Source organism: Corvus kubaryi, unplaced genomic scaffold, assembly GCF_017639235.1.
Source record: "Corvus kubaryi isolate FWS band 111438036 unplaced genomic scaffold, C.kubaryi_AGA036_p1.0 split1-65, whole genome shotgun sequence".
Taxonomy (NCBI): Eukaryota; Metazoa; Chordata; class Aves; order Passeriformes; family Corvidae; genus Corvus; species Corvus kubaryi.
In genome coordinates this window covers 1,400,410-1,421,771 of record NW_024582080.1, presented here as the reverse complement: position 1 = coordinate 1,421,771, position 21,362 = coordinate 1,400,410, and the positions used below count along the sequence as shown (strand labels likewise).

The following is a 21,362-nucleotide window of genomic DNA, read 5'->3' as shown; positions in this document are numbered from 1 at the left end:
GAAGTAAATCTCTTACTGCCGGGTAGCCTTTTTGCTCACATCTGTCTTTATCTTTGCCTTCCACATTTTATATATATATATATGTATGGTGGAGATTTCGTCTTTACTTTTTCCTCTCTTGGCTTCTTCAGAGGGGAGACCAACTGTCAGAGCATACCTTTACAGTTTAGGTTTGTTTTGACATTGCACTCCTGCTTTAATTCACCATGGTAAGTTGGGTAAGTTGTGCCTATTTAATCTAGATTGCCTATTTTAGCTGTCTGATTTAAAAAAAAACAACATAGGTAGTAAGAGGTGGAGTGGGGGTATAAGTGTAAATATAGCTGTGCATGTATAAAATAGACTGGAAATGGCTCTTTAATGCAGTTCCTGAAGTTAGCATTCCTACCTGGATAAATTATATAAAAAGTGTTGCTGCAGTTACCTGGCAATCTCACTTTAATTGGCACACTTGTGGCAATGGACTCTTCTAGTAGATATTGTCCTGCTGTATTACTGTAGGAACAAAAATAGGAAGGGAGAAAAGAAACACTTCCCAATCTTCCCCCCACATGGCCTGCCAAATCTCTTTTTGTGCTTCCAGATAGCCCTGTTAATTTCCAGTTGTCTATCATGACCTGACTAGAAGGCTTATTGCAATGGAGTGGAGTGCTTGGGTCCGTGCTGTATAAGTAGCTTTGTTTTAATAGTTTAGTATAAAAACCTTAAAGAAACCGTAATTCATGTTATCTAGGGAACCAGTAAAAGGACTGCACGCCGTTAAATCTCTGGCATTCTTTAGTCTAAGAAAATGATACCTAGCAGGGATGTGAACTCCAGATCTCTTGCCTACTTCAAGTAAAATAACATGGTCATTCTAGGCTGGGGGCAGATGAACTCCTGCTCATAATAACAGGTAAGTTACTATTCTTGCTAACAATCTGTTGTGGTTTTTTTAAAATATTTTTTTTTTCCCTGAAATTAATTAAGACTCTTTTGAATCTGTCTGCCCAAAAATTGCAGTGGGGTAAGCTGCAGAGCTAATAAATGGCTTGAGGACTGATAAAGTAGTAGACAGAAGCTTATTTTGAAATTAGCTCTTATTCTCTTACATGTGAAAATTGTTGGGGTTTTTTTTTTTCGCATCCGAGTTTCCAGATGACCAAAAGTTAGGTTAGAATTTTGTTTCCTTTTGAAGTAAACATCTGCATAATCTTTAGCTCCTCTAATCAGACACACAATTGTCCAGTTTGTGGTTCATGTCCCATTAAGGTATTATGCACAGGTGACAATAAAGTCTAGAGCTTCACTGTAAATAAACAGTCGGCCTGGCAATAGACAGATGTTTTATAAACTTTCTGTGGTTCATTAATACAACTGATGTTACTACATGAAAGCTAAAGTTCGATAAGAAAATTCTGCATTCAGGTCTCAGTGTATGTTTCTGTTTCCTTGAAGCACGGTAGACACCTTGGCATAACGTAGCAGCACATAATGGTTTGTGGGTTTTGAAAAGGTGCAGGCCATATTGTGCTGCCTCAAAAATACAAGGATTTCATCACCCTGAAGAGACATACCACTTATGAATTAGCCAATCTTGTGATGCTGATGTCTGTCATACTTTAGCAGCACGTAAATATTGGTGTTAAGACTGTAAATATCTCCAGTATTAACTGTGCTGCTGAAGTAAGGCTAGCCACTTCTGCACGTGAGTCGTGGAACAGGACGTTGCATGTATTTCCTATGCCTTTTTGTTGCTATAAATTTGTATATTGTTTGTATATGAAGACTTTCTTAGCTTTTTTTTGTATTTTCATTTATTCAGAAACTATATTTAGAACTTCATTGTATTTTCATTTATTCAGAAACTATATTTAGAACTTCATAGTAAATATAGAATAGACATGTATATAGAAATTTTGCTTTGGCTTATGTGAAAACTGAACTTTTTAAAGGAGCCATCTCAAGCTACACCTGTCTAACAATGCTTTGGTAAGTGTGTTTGTTTATGTATTTAAAAACTATAAAAATTATGTTACTTTAATTGTCAGTATGTCTTTATTAAAGCTCTTAAAACTGTGTTCATTTTTACTACCTTTTTTAAGTTAGTGGAACTGGGAAGTTTTGGTCATGCTTTTAGCAAAGAGAACTCATAAAGAAAAAGTGCCTTCCAATTTTCGTAACAAAACTTATTAAACACTTCATTTCTTAAACCACTGGGCTACAGACAGGTAACAGTTTTATGGTTAGAAGTTTAAACTGTGTATCTGACTATGAATTTACTAATATTTTTCTCATCTTCCACTAAGATCTTTCTCTTGCAGGAGAATCTTTCATTGAGATGATTTAAATTGCTGCAGTGAGAATGGAAATTACTTGGGCTCCTTTCCTTTTAAAAGCTGCATGCAAGAACTGTGTGGTGAGTCAAATGTAGACTAATGGTTATGTAAATGTCACTAATTTTAGATACAGATATGAAAGTGTGTTTCCTTTTAAGATTTTATTTTCTTCACTATCATGACTCAGTATCACTTGCTAATCTAATTTTATTAGCCCTGTTGTATTTTACCATTTAAAAGACACATACCTTATTCAAATAAGCTTTCACAGAGTCAAGTTAATATATCATATAGATGTTTTAAAAGGAGGAAAAAAGCTTATCTGCACTGGAGATTTGTTTTGATTTTAGCATTCACAGGCCTGCTACTGGTGCAGTTGCATAGGTACAAACATGATATAGATGAATATTAATCCAAGTTGTTATAATTCATAAGTTTGCATTATTTGATCATATTTCAGACTGGTAAAAATCACACTCTCTTTGTCAACTACTACTATGGATTTGAACTGGTAAAGTAACTAATGGCTAAAATTTCTGATTTAGTTGAGTCCTGAGCAGTTCTCAGTAGCAAAGCTGTGCAGAATTAGACAGCCTACAGCTTTTCTTAAAGAAGACTTCTGTGTGCACATTTACCTACTACAGGTCTCTTAAGATACATGACCAAGATGAGGCTGACTACTTAGAAAAAATATCCTATTTGGCTCAAAGTTGGATAGCTTTCTAATTGAGTTTCTTCAAGTAGCACTGTGTTGTATTTGCGTGTTTGTGACTGCCTAATATTAAAGACCTGCACATACATTTCAGCCATTTGAAGACTTAGAAATGCATGGAAAAATCAAAATCTGGGAATTATAAAAGAAAAAGGTGTTATTCTTCCACTATGCCACTTCCCTTAAAGGTCACTGATTTTTTTTCAGCATGCTGCAGACTGGTGCCTGCAGCAGGCCATCCATCCAGTTGCTCTTGTAGAGCTAGTATTTTAATGTACCCAGGATTTTTCCCAGGGACTTCTATGAGTAGATGTGAATCTAAAAAGCTGATCAGAGACTTGAGAACATACAAGTAAGCCTGTTTGCATGTCTTTGTCAAAGTCCAGTGGCCAAACCGTTTGCTCCCGACTGCTTCATTGTGCTCGTGTTGGCTTTTGTGCGAAGAGTGAAACAGACTGTGCTTCCTTCTGGTTCACCATGCAAACTCCGATCACTGGCACAAGGGCAGGAAATAGCAGGGAGCAGGAAGAAGCAGAAGGGCAAAGGTTGGACCGCCTTGTTTGGTGGCCCTAGCGGCTTAGAATAGTTCAGTGACATGGTGAAAACACAGTTTGAGCATTTGCAGAACCAGAGTTCAACTGAGGAACCAAAGTTCCTGTCTGAATTAAGAAAACTACTTCAAGTGCTTATGAAAGCCTACTCAAATGATTCAGTTCCTAAACCTTTGAAAAGGATGTTACATTTCTCGCACAGTTCACAGGTGGCTTAATATTATCAGTTATATTTTCCAGAGGTTTGCTTGTAATGGGTGGTGCCATAGGCTGTGGCTGGATCAAACTCACTTGGTGTTGCAGCTCTGGGGTCCTAAGGACTGTGCCTGATGTAAGAAAGGAAGGCTCAGTGTTTTCAGTTCAGGTGCTTATTTTCTGCTCGGCATAGGAACTGTATGGGAAAAAGATGCTTAATTCACATAAAAGGGAAAGAAAAGATAGGCCTGCTTGAAAATAAGCTGAGACTAATAGCTGTATATGAGTGAAGACAACTCAAGTGTGAAGAGCATGTCTAAAAATGTGATGTTAAAAGGTTGGAGCTGAGAAGAGATACGGAAAGGACAGATCTGATGAACTGGAAAATCAGAAGGATTGAAATACGTTGGGCAAAGATTTGGGTGTTTGTTTATTGAAATTGGAAGAAGCAGCAGCGTGACAGAGGGGATCTGGCTTGAGGCAAAGAGAATGAGTCAGGCTTGGGGAAAGGGGCTTGCACTCCTCAGATCATTCCTAACATTCATTGGAGTGCTCTGCACTTCAGATCCAGAAGGGAATGCAGACTGCTAAGTAGTAGCTTTTGCTGTCATACAGGAAATCATCTCATCATATTCCACAGAGAAGAGGGCAAGCCTATTAGTACCCTTAGCTACTTCATGGATTTTGGTCCTGAAAAGCAATCCCAAAGTAAGAGTAGCTGATGTCATAAGGGAGATCTCTAGTTCAAACAGGGTCAGGTAAAGCTGTTTCTTTAGGGCTGTGTCCTGTCGATTTTGAATATACTCGAGGATGGAGACTCTGCAGCCTGTCCTGTTCAGCTAGAATTTCGTGCAGTTCATTTCTTACCTGTTGCCTCTTGTCCTGTCTCTGGACACAACTGAGAAGAGCCTGGCTACATCTTCTTTACTCCTGTACCCCCACCAGCAGACATTGAGAAACATTGCTGAGATCACACAAACACAAGCCTTTTCTTCTCCAGGCTGGAGTCTCAGCTTGCTCAGCCCTTCTTCATGTGAAAGATTCTTCAGTTCTCTCATCGTCTTTGTGGAAGTAAATAAAATGCTTCATATAATAGGGAGAATTAGAATTCAAAGGAGGAAATGTTTTTGTGGGGGGAAAAAACCAAAAACACAAGCTAATAACTGTAAAAGAACATGAAGATCACAAAATGAATCACTAAGAAGTTAGATAACTCCTGCTTTAAGATTCTACAATCTTCATTTGCCCCGTTGTGTCAGTGTACTATGAAGCAATCTTCGTGATCATACAGAATATTAAATCTGTTGATAGGATCAGCCTGGTGTGGTGCTGGATCAGGGAAGATGTTTGTGGGCTATGCAAGCAAGAAGCCTGATGTTGCTATAGGTGCTGCAAAACTTAGTAAAAAATTCTGTAGGCAATGTAACAAATGGCTGCAAGTAGAGGAAACCATGTCTTCATAGTTATGTCAAGTGAGAATTCCTAAGAAGTGAATGTGATGTTTATTTTTCTGCCTTTATTCTCACATGATGCTGGACAAGTTACCAGGCCATTGTTTCTGTAGTGCTTATATTGTGCTTTACTTGAGAGGTGTCTGATTTAAGACACTCATGTCTGAAAGAAACACTGGTGGTTCACATTGGTAGCTGAGCTTCTTAAGAGTTGTCATTTGAATTAAAATACTCTGTGAAGTTATGTCTCCTGACATTCTCCTGTCGTCTTAGAGGGTACCTCAAACTGTTGCATACTACGATAGTTTCTACACCTCCGTGTCACATTTAAAATAGGGATAATGGACACATACCTTGAAGGGTTGTTGGCTACTTTTGTTTAGTAGCTATACTACAGTAATGCATTTCCTCATTGAATTTTCTATGGCATTTATTAATTTTGATTTCAGAGGAAGAGGTGAGTACTGTGCATCTTTTAAAGACCTGTTCTGCAATCAACTTTCCTTGTTACCAGCTCATACTGGGAAACAGAGTTTCCATGCTGTTTATTCATAATCTGTTTCTGTAGTCCTGTGAACTCCAAAATACTCTGATTTGTGTCCTGTCACTGATTCATTTTGCAAATACAATTATTATTATTAAACACTTGTGTGTGCCATTTTTTGAATGTTGTTTCTGTAAGGTACTGTCAACATTCTGCAAAATCTTTTTTACACTAAAGGTAATGTACATGTTCGAACTTCAGCATATTTGACATTAAATTTACCTGTGAAGATCTATTTTCCAGAAAGAATGAACTAGTTAAATTGTAACAATTTCTTAATGTACAGTGGTAAGCACTGCATCTCTAAAAATATAAAGCGACTTATACCTATGTATTTAGGACTTCTACAGCCATTTTCTTCAAATTGCAAAGACTGTTTTCTTGGTACTGCCTATGGTACTACACTTAGCAAAGTGAGAGTGGTCTGTACTAGAAATTTGGATACAGTGATCTGAAAATGTTTCAGCTTTTCCCTTAGTCATGGTATCTTGTTAAGTATTGGGGGAAGTTCTTCTAATCAGGTAGCAATATTAGCAGTAATGGTTGAAATTTGAAGTGTTTAGATTCCCTGTGTCTTCATCACAACCTACTGTCACAAAAGTCACAAGAAGTGATAGAAATATATCCAAAGTGGTGAGCTGCTATTGTACCAGTTTAACAGCAGCAGCAATTCTTCATGTAAAGTAAAGCAAAACGTTTAAAATGTATTTGAAGGAAAACTTATGTCTGTGATATACGTGAATCTCCTTTCTAAGATGGCAGTTGTAAGTGTGTATCAGAATAAAATATTTAACTTTAAAGAGAAATAGGAAAAAAAATGGAAAAATGCAATGGCATGAGTGGCATTGCTCATCTTTCTGTGAGAGGGATAATAATCATTGGAGTACTTCTTTATCACTCTAAATTATTTCTGATAGAAGTTATTCAATGGTCGTCAGGTGCAACTCTTATTTTTTTCCATATTTTATTCACTTATAATTGCTCTGTATTTGTTAATAAATTTATCTTATACTGCTTCTGCCTCTTAAAGTTAAATTTTAACCTTATGTTCAAAAGTTCTGAAATTAACATATTAATTATAGCCGCACTTATCCAGTTTGTATCTTCAATCTAAAGTATATGGTGCTGAGTAGGTGAAGGCTTAGTTTCTCTTGAGAGATAGGAACAATATATCCATAGTGTTTTCGTCTGCTATTTATAGCCAAAGGAGCCAGACATGGATAGAAAGCTTCACATTTCCCTACATTTCTGCAGGGCAAGCATGTGGCTTTATTGCCCATAAAAGAACCTTCTGTCAGCAGCTTTTACACTTTTAAGTAGTTTTAAAAGTAAAACATTTTGGAATCTCTCAACAAATACTCAAAAAAACCTTAAGTATTATAAAATTTGAAATATATAAGGCATAGATTATAGCATGTAAAGTCTCAAATGTATAAATTTTTAATGTTTTATTGAAATAAAGGCACAGGAAGAGCTTCAGGGGTTATATTATTCGACCAGCTAAAATAGTCAACAATAATATAAGACTATGGTTCTACAGCCTTGTGATTCTTGAGCCAGACAAGTTTGGGAATGAGAGTCTTCTTGTTTCCTTCACTATTACCCTGGCTCTGATATTTCCTTGGTGGTTTCACTGAATGACTGTAGATTAGTTTTTGGTAAGCTCAGCCAGCTGAATGTGCTTGCTTTATGTAAGCAACAGTGCCGGCACCAAGAAAAGTACCCTTCGCTCCTGCGACTGGCGTTCCAGTTTTAGAGTTCATTGCCATTGCTTAAATTACTGCAAGGAATATTCAGGACCTTATTCTTCCTTTCTTGACACTACTACAGGCAGACTTTGCCTATCTGCTCTTTAAATCAGTATCAAAAGGTCTAAAAACATCTTGGTCTCTTTTTTTTGTACAGAACATTGGTATCAACATATGAAACCAGCACAAAAATGCTCATATAGATATAGCTTCTTAGCACACAGAAGCAGCTGTGATACACTTTTCCTGTTGTCAAGACAATGTGAAAGTCTCCCTCTTTTCCAACAAGCAATATCTGTTACTTTCAGACACATCAATAAATTCATTAAAGCTATATTATCCATCTATAATGGAACTTCCAGATCAAAAATACGAGATTTCCAGTAGTATGAGACAAAGATGGACAAGAGCTCTAATGTTTTGGAGGTATGAAATCTGTTAAATGATTTGTGCTTCAACCAGTTTTAGGTAGTGTGCATGAATGGTAGGTTGGACAGTCAGGAAAAAGGATTTCACTGCAGATTTGACAACATCGTGTAGCCAGACAGCCCCCTGTTGGTTGTATTGTTGTGGAGGTTCTAGTAAGGAATCGTGCTTTAATCCAGCTGTTCATTGCACTCAGCAAGCGATTTTTTTCAATCCCATATCACAAATAGAGAAAGTGGAGGGAGAAGAAAAAAGTGCATGCTTGTAAAAACTACCTTTGAATCAAGTTTTATCTCGTCTATAAGAAACGTTAAAGCTTGGTTAAATAGAGTGTCAACACACAGTTTCTTAATGCCTTTATAGAAGCTTATTTTTTAATTGCTGTAGTAAAAATGTAGAGCAGTACTTTGTCCTTGCGATAAAACTTTAAACTAGCATGCTTTAATATCACATTTACAGCCTGACTAATGCAAAGTATTTAGATAAAGTTCTGTCAAGAATGCAGGGTTTTAAAACATAGAAGTTTGTAAGCTGGCAGTGAACTAGCCTTCTACAGCCAGGTACAGCCTTGTTTAATGACTGAGACTCTTACAGGCACATCTATGAGAGCTTTTGCTATTTAACAAGGTACAGTTTTACCAAGAGGCCTGGAGGTTTTATTAATCACATTTGCTTTGCTTTAAGATGTTTTTTGTATATGTTTTAAGTTGCTACCAAAGCAACTAGCTGCATACTTCCAGTTTGTGTTTTCCAGCAATTGTAGGAGACTTACTAGGCATTTTGGCTTTTATTTTTTCCAAAATGTCTGTAAAGAGAACCTAAAATCTCCCTTGTAATGGTCACTGTATATACATGTAATGATGGAATGCTGTAGGTACTGTATGAAATGTAGTACTGGGTGATGCAAGTATTCCAGAAAGAAATCTGTCACAGAGACACGGGATCTTCTGCTCTGAGATAAACAATACAGAGGTTATCTCTTTCTGCGTAGGGTATTGCCAGGGTTATAACACCTCATCTTCATTTAAGGAATTGCATTTGTGGCTGAAAATCCACAGCTGCAACAGTGCTAGAGAAACTGATGTGACAATTAGTTTTCTACTACAGCACAGAAGACTAGCATGATGCCAAGAAAGCCAGAGTGCTTAAGGACTTTTTCTCACTCTTAGAACACATTAAAAGAATCAGTGATCAGACATCTTGGAACAGCTGGCAGAAATAAGAGGGTAAGGCTATATGCTGTGTTTGAAAAGGGGGAATGGGAAAGATGGGGACAGAACAAAGAGCTGGTTTAAAATTGTCACGACTTGCTAAAGTCCCTCAGAAGAGTTTTAAGAAACTACCTGAAACAATCTCAAGCAAGGGGACTCTTCCACAAAACAGAAAACCTGGGTTTCAGAAGCCTGAGGAGATTCAAGTTCACATCTCCTGCTTCTGAAAAAATACCTAGTGGAAGTTGCCCACAGATGTTCCCCATCTTTCTTGTTAAATCAAGGATATATGCAAAAAAGTCACAAAACTATTTTGTTCAAAGGTTGTTGGCAGTGATAACTATTGCTGTTAGCAGATGAAAGCAAGCTGCAGGTAGGATTTCAAAGGGTAGTGGAATTTGCTTTTATTGGACTAACTGTGCAGTTCCTTGTATGTTCCATATTTTCCTAAGATGTTTCCTGAAGTAATGGTAAAGCGAGCATACAATAAATATAAGTACCCAATAAAGCACACTAAAGGAATACCTTATGTTTCCAGCAGATGAACACTGAGATAACGAATTATTTGTGAATCGCATCACAGTCCTCTATTACACCAAAATTCTGGGTTTTATTGCTGAAGAGAGCACCAGTAAAGGTGGCTTTAAACTGCTTTATGCTCCTACATTCTCTGAATCTGCTGAAGATGGAAAACAGGGAGCGGCATTAAAGAACTTCATGGCAGTTCAGCAACCAGCAAGGGGATTCACCTCTTCCCTCCTGCAATCTACCCTCAAACTGCTTTCTTCTTTCTGTGTTTGAAGCAGCTTTTTGAGTCTTTGGGTTTCAGGGGTTTTTGTTTTGGTTTGGGTTTTTTTCATGGGAGAGTTTAGAATCCCCCTTATAAATTAGCAGCATAGGTAAGAGCCTGTTCTAGGTTGAAGAAGATTCAAATAACTTCTCCTGTTCAGAAAAAACAAAATATTCTTCCTTTTCTGAGGAGTGGTTACTTCATTCCCAAATTAGGATTAATCTTCAGGACTTCCTCATGGTTCTTGGAGTATCTTTAATTTTTAGTTTGTTTGAGCAATTCTAGGTACTTAGAACATACAGGTAAATTGCAGAGCTGTTATATTGTGATCCCATTATTTTATGCTTATTCAGGCATAAAGTAAGTAGCCTTTTAGAGAAAAGCACTGCCTTTTGCTATGAATGTATCTCAGGTTCCTCTAAAATTGCAGGTTTTTGTCTTTAGCTGTGAACAATTGTCCAGAGTAGTGGAGATTTTCAGTTGTAATTGACAGGATCCCAACTGTATCTCTCGTTTTTTTCATGTTTACTGCAGGATTCTTTTAAAAACAGCACCTGGTCCTGGTGATTTGTAGTGTTCGAGTTTCTCAGGCTTTCAATAGGGTCTTCTTTTGAGACATCTAGGCCTAAGGAAACTACTGTGAATCCCCATAAGGCACATCCTTGAGAAAGGAATTTCTCTGTCACCCTTTATGTTAAAAACAAATAATTTATATTGAGCTTCTTTACCTGTGATGCTTTCTTTCATCTGCCTCTGGATATTACATAGACATAACAAAAAAATAGAATCCTCCTGAATTCTAGTATCTTTAAGAATACTTGTAATTCTTGTGTGTGTGTGGTGCATTGGTACAGGGGCACTGCATGCAGCCATTGGTACCTGTGAGTCTGGTACTCTTGAACAGCAGAACATTGTTCAGCAGCACCTGTGAAAGCAGTAAGTGCATTTCTTTGTTGCAAGAGCAGTGTTAATTAATCCCCTCATTCTTCAGACTACCTACCAGTGGCTACAAAGAGCTTTTCATTAGCCAATGATAGTAGCAATTTTATTTTTCACTAATCTTCATTAGTTTTTTCTTACTTTACTTTCTTACTTGTTTATATTAACACTCAAATAACTATTAATATGTGGTTTAGTTAAGAAACTGTAGCATTTCTGGTTTGTTGGGTTTGGGGCTTTTCCCCTTTGGTTGGAGAAATTGCTTCAGCCTAGGGAGAATTCCATGTCTATGGATACCCCATGAATGAGCACGACCTCCCTGGAGGTTGCTACTTGCTGTGTAATGTAGTGGTGTCATTAAAGACTGTACATAAGATACACTTTACTTGACTTGATGAGCATCACATGAATCCTCTAAGAAGGCTGAGCAAGCAAAACATCTTGCGTCAAGATGTCGCAAATGATACAGGCACCTGGCCTCTGGTTCTAGTTTGCCTGAGCAGAAACAAGATTTGAGAAAGACCAGAGCTCTTTTGCTTTTCTAACTTCTTGTCCTAGGCTGTCAGCAACTCTCCTAACATGGCTAGACCTTGATTAGATGGAGACAAGGAACAGAACATTTGCAAAACAGATCCTGATTTTATCCTACATAAATTCTTCTGAAGAAGTTAAGCACAGCTCAGACCTGGGAACACCAGGCAGTTGAATGATGCAGAGTTGGAATTTTCATGACACATGGTCTACAGTTCTTGAATTCCTTGGCAGCCATAATTCTAGAGAAATTATCAGCAACAATGTGGCACCAAAATTAATTATAGCAAGGTTGAATCACCTTTGAATCCTTGAGCTTCATCAGAGGAATCCAGCTCCTCACTGTCAAATCAGGCTCAGAATCACCCCTCATAAACGTCAATGGGTGTCTGGCCTTCAGTAATGATTCAAATATTCTCTACTCTGCTGGTACTGAGAGATCATTTTTTGTAAGTTTCCAGTGTCCTGTAGGACTAGTTCCATGTAAAATATACCTGTGCTTACTCAGAACCAGAAGAGGACTGAAATGTTCTTTTGTACAATTCTCTTTAGCTGGACATCCTACACCAGTAGAGAGGTAGGCGTGGTTCACACTAGGGCAGCTTATAGAGATGGGAACTTCCTGTATTTTTCAGCATCTCACAGATTCAGAAGCACCGAGGTTGGAAAATGCCTCCAAGATCTTGCGTCCAACCATTAACCCAGCATCACCATGTTCCCCACTAAACCATATCCCCAAGTGCCACAACCACGTGCCTTTTGAACTTTCCCGGGGATGGTGATTTCACCGCCTCCTTGGGCAGCCTGTTCCAATGCCTAACCACCCCTTCAATGAATAAAGTTTTCCTACTATCTAGTCTAAACCTATGCTAGCACAACTTGAGGGCCTTTCCTCTCATCTTGTCACTTGTTATCTGGGAGAAAAGACTGACACCCACCTTGCTACAACATCGTTTTAGGTAATTGCAGAGAGCTTGTTTGTTGTTCCAGGTAAGAAGTGACAGGATGAGAGGAAATGGCCTCAAACTGTACCAGGGGAGGTTTAGGTTGGACAGTAGGAGGAATTTCTTCTCAGAAAGGATGATTAGATATTGGAATGGGCTGCCCAGGGTGGTGGTGAAGTCACCGTCCCTGTAGGTGTTTAAGAAAAGATTGGATGTGGCACTTGATGCCGTGGTCCAGTTGACAAGGTGATGTTCAGTTGGTCATAGGTTGGACTTGATCTCAGAGGTCTTTCCCAAGCTAATTGATTCTGGGAAAGCTGCCTCCAATGACAGCAAATATTGACACTTAGAGCAAAAAGATGCTGAAGTTTTATCTCTGCTGCAGAAAGAATTACTTTCTGAAAATGATGGTCTCAAATAGAGTCTTATTAGTTAATATTGCAAATGCTAATTTGAAATGGTAAGAATTGCCACAGACATCTAGAAGGTATTTAGATATGGTGCAGTAGAGTAGCAACATTTCCAGAGACAGACACCTTTATAAAAAGTATTTCTTTATGGTTTTTCTGAAGCACAAGGAGCTATTCAATGCTTTACATTCTCTTGGTATAGACAGGGTTGTACAAACTCTTCTTAGGATCCCCAAGACAAGTAAACACCAGTTGTCAAGTACAGGCATCACAAGAGCATAGGCTTTCCAACCCTGCAGGCCTAGATGCCCTCCAGCAAAGCAGCACAAGACTTAAAGATGAAAAAAGAAAAGACAACTTGTATGTGGCAGTTCACCTGCTTTTTTCATCCACATGGCAGTGTCTGTTTGCTCCAGAACATTTGGAATGTTTTTACAGTTGTACCTCTTCCTTTCAAGCACTGAAGTGGTTTTATAATGTGTTAAAGCCTACCAACTGTCACAAAGATTTGTGTATTCTATTTTAGTCACTCCTTGACTCCTTTTGGTCACAAGGTATTTTATGAGAGTATGTTAGATCATTAGTAACACTGCTTCTTTTTCTATTGAAAAGAGATCCCCTTTTTATTTCTTAAAAAGGGAAGGGGAAAGGTGATAGTGACCCAGTTCCAGTACAGTATTCACTTTGGCTGTCCCAGATCTCAGGAGATGTAAATGTATACAGCTGAAAGATCAGGTACAGAGAAATGTTTTCAACCAGCAGTTTGTCACTACCAAGTTAGAAAGCCCTGAGAGCTCTGAGCTTTTGAAACAGTTATTTCCACACTGTTACCCACCCTGCCTGAAGGAACTGTGTGGTTTTTCTAGCAGGCATCATTGCCTCCAGTATAAGACCTGCATGCTTGTCACTGCCTGTTTCAGAAGAACAAAAGCCCACATATGCATGCATGTCCTGAACACTCCGTAAGTAATCTAAGAACTGTCATTACATCCTTTGCTCATGGCTTTATCTTGGTCCTGAGGGTAGACAAGAAGTCAGCATAGATCCCTCCACCAAACAGAGATGATCCAAACCATAGCAGTCTGATGTTCCATTAGCCTTCTATGACTTCGCGTAACATTCAGCTTTTCTGCTCAGTCTCAGAGCCTACCTCAGAAGCTCATTGAGAGCATGGATCATGGGTCAGAGGGTGGTGAGGCACTGGCACAGGGTGCCCAAAGAAGCTGTGGAAGCCCCATCCCTGGAATTGTTCAAGAGCAGGTTGGATGGGGCTTGAAGCAACCTGGTGTAGTAGAAGGTGTCCCTGCCCATGGCAGGAGGGTTGGAACCAGAGGATCTTTAAGGTCCCTTCCAACCCAAACCATTCTGCGATTTTATGGGTCAGACTTTCAATAGCTTAGCACAAGACAATGCTACAGCACAGCTTATGGGGGTGAACTATAGCAAACAGAGGAGTCACTTCAAGTGTTCCTGTGCCTGCTAGGGCGTTTTCCAGCCAAGTTCTGCAGGGAGTCTCCAAAAGATGAGTCGTGCAAGAAGATGATTGTTTGCCCATCATTTTTCCATTTCCAATCTTTATGTATTCATAGAGATTTTGGGACTGCATGTGGACACCAGTGAAGTCTGGACTGCACTATCAATTGTCAAAGAAATCTTGTAAGAGCAGAAAGCAGTTTTAGCCTAACCAGTGATGGAAGAAGCTTCTGTTATATCAGGGGCCATGCAGATACAGTTTTTCATTTACATTTTTGACATGGCCATATTTAAGCTATTAATGTGTTCTGGGGATCTACAGTTTACTGAGCCATCTTAAGAGGATAATATTTCAAACAACTATAGATAGCAAAGGAATATTACATGGCTTAAGGATAGAATTGCAAATGGAGAAAACAAAAGGTAAACCAGTCTGTTCCAGGAGATACATTTCCACTTCATGGAAAATTAGTAATTTCCTGATAGGGTTAGTGCTCACCATAGTGCAACTGGCATTGAAACAAAGGCCACCAACAGGACATAGCCATTAAGTATCCAGGAGGCTTACCACCCCAGCACTACCAAAACACTGCTGTTATTCTGATCTTCAAAGTTTGTCTATTTGACCTCCAAAAGCTTAGCTTCTGTTTCCGGATGCATGAGATATCAACATGACTAATCCATCTGATGTCTGGATCCTGCAATGTTTCACTTCACAGCATGTGTGCAGAAATTACCTCCTAGAGAGAAATTTTCTTCTTTGGGTATGCGAACTATCACCGGAAAATATTCTACAAATGCATTAACCTAACACATTGGAAAAAAAAAAAAATCCCTATAGTCCCATGAACATTTAAGTCTCCCGTCCAGGTTATTCTGTGCCATTTCCAGGTTTGTATAGCAGCTATAACTCACCCATTTGTTCACTCCTGTGAATCTGCTTTTCCTTGTCCAGTGGCATTGAAATATCTGGCAGCTCTGTCCTCTCTTCAATACAGTAAGTTGTATCTCTTTGGTCCCACAAAGGCCATGACTCTTTCCAGCCTAATTTTATTCCTTAACTTCCTCTCTGTAATGGGAAAGAAGTGAGTTTGCCACCTTCTGTGGATCTCTGCCTGCCCTTGTAGCCCCATGTAGCCCCTTCCTCTGTTCCACCAGGACCTGGCTGAGGAGTGGGCTGAAGACATAGTAAAACCACAAAGATTAAAGGATAGAAGGATCAGCATGCCTTCTGTTTATTGTTGAATACATTGTAAATAAACTGGTATGTCAGCAATTATTTTATTACTCAGTTTAGATATCACTGGGGAACAAACACAAAAACCATAAACCAGCCTTTTCAGAAGGCCCTCAATGAAAGCTACAAACTGGCTTTGAAATTCAAAGAAAACTCAGTTCCTGACTCCAAAGTACTAGTAAAACCCCAGACTTGATGTTTCCAATCTATTGCCTTTTTTTTTTTCCAATGGAGAATCAGGATGGAACAATGTTGCAATGTTTAATTCTTCGCAGTTTCAGCAAGCACTCAGCTGAAGTTACTGACTGCTGTAACAGTAACTTGCTTAGAAAGCAAAGCCCTAAATTAATTTTCTACAGCAGACTTGTACACATTACTGTTTCCAACCTTTAGGGCTACATTCATCATCCTTCTGACCAGAAAGAAGACACCAATTATTGAACCATTCCATTAGAATGAAAACAGAGTAGAAATGGAGGAAGGATTCTTGGAAAAATTTACACATCAGATCACACTTCAGGGGGTTATTTCATCAGAAACTACATGATGGTCTAGAAAACTGAATTTTTTTTTTTAATAGAAGTCAGATTTATTTGTATATGATGACTAGTGATTTACATCTCACCCACCCATTTGAGAATATTCAGGGCTCCAGGCATATCTCCAGCCGGAACCAGACTATTCAAATCATTGTTGGTCCATCCATTTACTAGTTACAACAAGGCCTTCTGTGACTAATTATGGCCTGACTGCACCAGGAGAGGCAGCTTCAAAGAATGGGAATCTTCAGACACACTAGCAGTTCCCTTGGTTCCCAAATTCTTTATTTATGTGGATTACATTGAGTTGACAGATTTAACTGGGCTGTTGAAGGTACGGTCAAAGAAGCAGAGTCACTCCCTTCCCTTTTATTGTCTTCTGAAGACATAACAGTCATATGCATCTGTCACTACAGAGAGGAAGTTCTCCATCACTGGACTTCATTTGGGGTTTTACAGGCTGTTTCAGTAGCATTTGGGAATAGATCAATATAATATTTGGTAGGAAGTTGTATTTCTTCATGATGCACTGTAAATCTTTTATTGAAGATACTCCCACTGTTTATTGTTGAAAATTGATAAAAATAAACCTTGTAAAGTTAAAGCCTGGCAATGGTTCAGCACCAATCAGAGGGAAGGAGTAAGAGGCAATGAGCCTCCCTCCTCTTCTTGGATAATCCCCAGCTTGTTTCTCAATGAATTTTCAGTAACACTTTCCAGCAATCTGGGAACAAATTTTTTTTTTTTTTAATAGTATTCAAAGTTATGAACGCTTCATTGTGAATTCAAACAGGACTTTTGATCCACTCTGGTGGCTTTCTGGTACTGAATTCAGCTGTGGATCAAAACAAAGTATCACCCAGGTTGTGTTGGATATACCTGAGGCTTACCCACTCAAGAGATTGACAAAAGCACATCAGCCTTGCTCAGGTCAGATTAAGGGAGTTATTTTTCAGCTCTGGAAAGCTGGAAACCAGCCAAAATAGGTAGAAACTGGGAAGAGCTCACTGGGCAGAAAAGTTTCTCCAAAGTTAACAGATGTTACTATGACTGGGCATGATGCAGTTACTCCAGCATCATTGTTTTGCCCTATGGCTATTAATTCCTCATATACAGCATCGTAGGGAGGATCTTCTACTACTTACATGAAATTCAGTTACAAAGGTAAGTGAAAAATGGTTTGGAATTATTTAGTAAAGGGGAAACCTTCCCAGTACTATAGCCAGTGCAGAGATCAGTCTTAGTCTAAATAGTATCTTAGTCTCTTGTATTAATTTCTAGAGCTTTATTTAATCATTTATACAATCACGAGTGCTGACTGCAGAACCTATAAGAATGCAGTGACTGCACTTCCCAAAGAAACAAAAACCCTCATGAACTGTCATTGAAATCAATACCCAAAGAACAAGAAGGTATTTCACAATAGACTTTGTCCTTCCTGGTATCAGCAGGCTACTGAACAATTCAAGTGGTAAATAAATGACATGTCCCCCGAAAGAGATAAGAATGACACAAGAGAGTCTTCCCAGTGTGTGAAGAAGCAGGCAAAAAGTTACTTAAAAGCACAAAAAATGTAACCCACTAGAAAAGGAAGTCAACACGGTGCAAGAACAGGGGGATGGAAAAAAGTTTGTGGTACCTCTATCCTACCTTTTGCCAACTTTCTCAAGAGAATTCCTTTTTTTCCTACGAAGATGCAAAATTTGCTGATTTCAGCTGTATTTCTCTTGAGAAAGTTGGCAATGACTTGAAGAAGTGGATTATGTCAGGGATAACAAATTACTTCATTGGAAAATAAAAGTCTAAATGTCTCAAAATCCCATTCCCATTTAATAAAAAATAGAGCTAGATGTGAGCAATCAGCTTCTGGTTCTGTTGCATGTAAAAGCACGACCAAGTCACCTCCAACATGCTGCTAGTCTAGCAGAGATTGTGTTGTGAGATACCAGAGTTGAATTGCCTGCCAAGGTTTGGTTAGAAGTACTCAGTTTGGCACATAATCTGGTTTTGACAAAGCAGCTTTTAAAATCAGTCAGACTCCCATCAGCCAAATTCACTTGTACAGCTGTTCCCTTCTGTGTGAACAACTCTGCTGAGCATATACCTCACTGTCTGCTCTCTGCTGCATCCCTGCTTGTTTGGAGCTTCAGAAGGCAAAAACATTGTAAAAACATTGGCCACTACTTCTAAATTCCTGCCTTGGTGCCTGCAGGTTACACTGCATACCACTCCAAAGGGCACAGAAAAATTGCCATCCTGGCTCAGCAACACTTTACAGTACCATAAATAACCTTGCAAGGTGGAGGCCAGCTGAAGATCCTCCTAGTAAATCAATGCTATTTTTATATTAATTTGTCTGCAAATGAACATAATTTCACCCCTCCTCCATAATTATTGCTATTTAGTTGTAGCTTGAAGCTACACAACACCTGTAGCTCTACCATCACTGCTTCCTTTTTTTACAGAAATCCAGGAGGGTGTTTTCCTTGAAGAACCAGGTTCAATTGAATTAATTAATTCAATTAATCTTCCATTAAAGTTATGGTTATCCTACTGGTATCAGTCAGACACTTTCAACAGATTTCTATCAGATTGTTCACACACATGCTCTCAAACTTACTTAAGGAGCTACCAGTTAAAAAAAAAAAAACAACAAAGTGAAAGCATTGTATAAGAGCCTAGTCATGCTCTCTGCAGGCACACAAAGTGACAGAAGGTGACACTTCTCAGTTCAAAGCTAAGTAAGAATAAATGCTAGAAGAACTCTGGGAACCCAAGCTTGCTGATAGTCATGTGCTTTGCTTCCAAAAGAAGTGTAGTGTCACAGCACACTGTCACCTAAGGGCGAGGTAAAGCACATATGGTTCTTTACATGACAACAACTTGTACTGGTATATTTTCCAGAGCCAAATATTGCATTCATGGAATGATGCTGGTGCTAAATAGAAATTAACCCATAAGGGGAACCAGAAAGTGTTCAGCCCATCATAAATTGTTACTGAAATGGTTGTATCAAATATTCATTTTGCCAAAGACATGAAACATGAGTGATGGCATAGGTTAAAACTTCAGGGCTCTTTAAAAATTGAAGTATTTAATCTTTTCTTTCACTTTATTAAAAAAAAATGTAATCCAAATTTCAATTTTGAAAGAGGCTGCTGCAGCAAGGAAAACAAAGCCCTTACTTTTTTGGTAGGTGAAACATTCTAGTTGTTACTATGAGGGGTTCTGAAACTTGTCTCAGCTTACATCACTGCTATTGGTGATCATTTAGTGCATAATGTCTAAATACAGCCTCAAGTCTTATTTTTTTAACGTCCTCTGTAAAAAGTTGCATTTTTTGTCTTGCGCTTCACATTATTATTGGCTAGTGTCTCCACCTACAATATCCACAGTCAATGACTCACCCAATAATCAACATTGTTTCCAAACAAGGAGCGTTGTCTCTGTAGCACAGCAACTTGTGGGGACAGTCATCCCACACAGCTTGTCTGCTCTGTCACCCGACAGTGGTCTGACCTCAAAGCCCACCATGATAGGCTTTCTGGCATGGACCTTCACAGAAGGTCTCCACAGAATCAAGGAACAGGCCAGGCTGGAAGGGAACTCAAAACATCATCTGGTCCAGCCTTCCATGTGAAACGGAGCCTCCATGAAATCATTTAGCATCCTCTTCAAAACTTCCAGTGACAGAGACTCCACCACATCTGTGGGGAGGTTGTTCAATGAATGACGGTTCTCACTGTAAGAAATATCTTACTGCAAGACAAATATAAACATACTGACATTATTGACAAAAAAAAAGTCCCATTTGAAGTGAAAGCATTCACTCTTACATTTCCTCAACATTTATGACATTATATAACCCATAAGCAGCTTAGGAGATGTAGTCCCATAATCACATTATTCTCAATCCAAGCAGCTCTAGAACAAGCAAAGAGGTCCTCACTGTTTCTGCCGAACTTTTGAACTTGGGTCAAGCTGAAATGCCCCAGAGAAGTAGCCAAAGAAAAGAGGTGTCCGATAGTGGCACCACCAGTTTAGGAAGATTGATTTCACTGGAACTCCTTAGGGCAAGAAACAGACAGATGAGTCCCATCACCCACCCCCATTATCAAGTGCTGCAAAAAAAGTAATGCATTCACATTTTAAAACTAATGAAAAGCCAGATCTAATTGGTCAGCCAAGAAAGCCCAAAGGGGTTCTCCTGGGCTGTTTGAAGCCTTGGGAAGGTGGTGTTTTATCAACAACAAAATTGAGATGCAAGTAATGAATCCCTGAAGCTATTGCTATCTTCTTTCCCTGCCTTGACAGAAGGACAAAGATTCTTAATTTATAAAGCTTAGTTTTTTATTAGTTTACCTCTCTCAGTACCTGAGCTAATTTTGGCATCTTTACAAAGCTTTGTACAGGACTAACATTTCCAAGGCTTTTAAAGCCACTTCTGCTAAGCCTTCCAACTGTGTTGTGCTTAACAAGCACTAAAAAATCCTTTGCACTATTTTGTTTAAAACTGTACAAAGTCTTTCATCTGAAGGACTGTTTATCACATTTTCATCTTTTTATGGTTAAAGCTCTAAAAATTAACTGACCTTTTGTTCACAAAGAACCTTATCATTTAATTCTCGGAACCAAAGAGCAGCTTAATGCCACCAGAATGGGAGGAGAGGACAGAGGAGTGTTCTGCAAGAGACAGTCACGCGTTATTTCATGGACCACAGCAATGGCCTTCACAAAGCCACACAGCAGTACAGTTCGGGATGTTCCCCTTACACTGCTCTTAGCCAATGGCAAGAGTCAGTGAGTGGAAGCACTAATCAGTCCTTGGGGTTTGTATTCCTCCTCCAGCCACTTCTCCAAACTGTTGGGATGACAGTTGCATCAAGATGTTATTTCTTCATGTATTACTGTTGTGGTTTGACACAGCTAAGCGTTAAGCACACGAAATCTGTTATTTTCATAAGGGGAAAATAAGAAAATATTGAGAACTAGAGAGCTGCGAGGCAAAACAGGTTCAAACTTAAACAGTTGTGGTACAAAGAAAGAGTTTTATTACTAGTAGAATTTAAAGTAAAAAGAAATAACAAGAAATCAAAGCAACTCTCCCCCCCTCCCCCCCCCCTTCCAGCACTTCCCTCCTTTTACCCAACCCACACATCACTATCTGTAAGGATAACAGAACATGGGATGTTAGACAGTGTTACAGTTCTTGAAAAGTCTCTTTCTTATGCTTAAGGAAAAAAGGGTTTTCTTCTGCTTCACATGGTTCCCAAACTGCCACCAATAGCAGACCCGCCTGGAAAAAAAGAAACAATCTGCTGTGGTGTAAAACATCTCTCCCAT

At 38.9% G+C, this 21,362-nt stretch overlaps 1 long non-coding RNA gene across 2 annotated transcripts in view; it reads left to right on the top strand.

Annotated features, from left to right (window-relative positions):
• Positions 1-21,362, top strand: part of LOC121657879 — a 109,279-nt gene that overhangs the window by 70,988 nt on the left and 16,929 nt on the right. The window contains exon 4 of one of the 2 annotated variants that reach the window (XR_006013778.1): positions 2,304-2,398. This is a non-coding gene — a long non-coding RNA (uncharacterized LOC121657879). Of the gene's footprint in view, positions 1-2,303; positions 6,786-21,362 lie in introns of those variants that run through there. The other variant, XR_006013777.1, reaches the window with a different exon arrangement.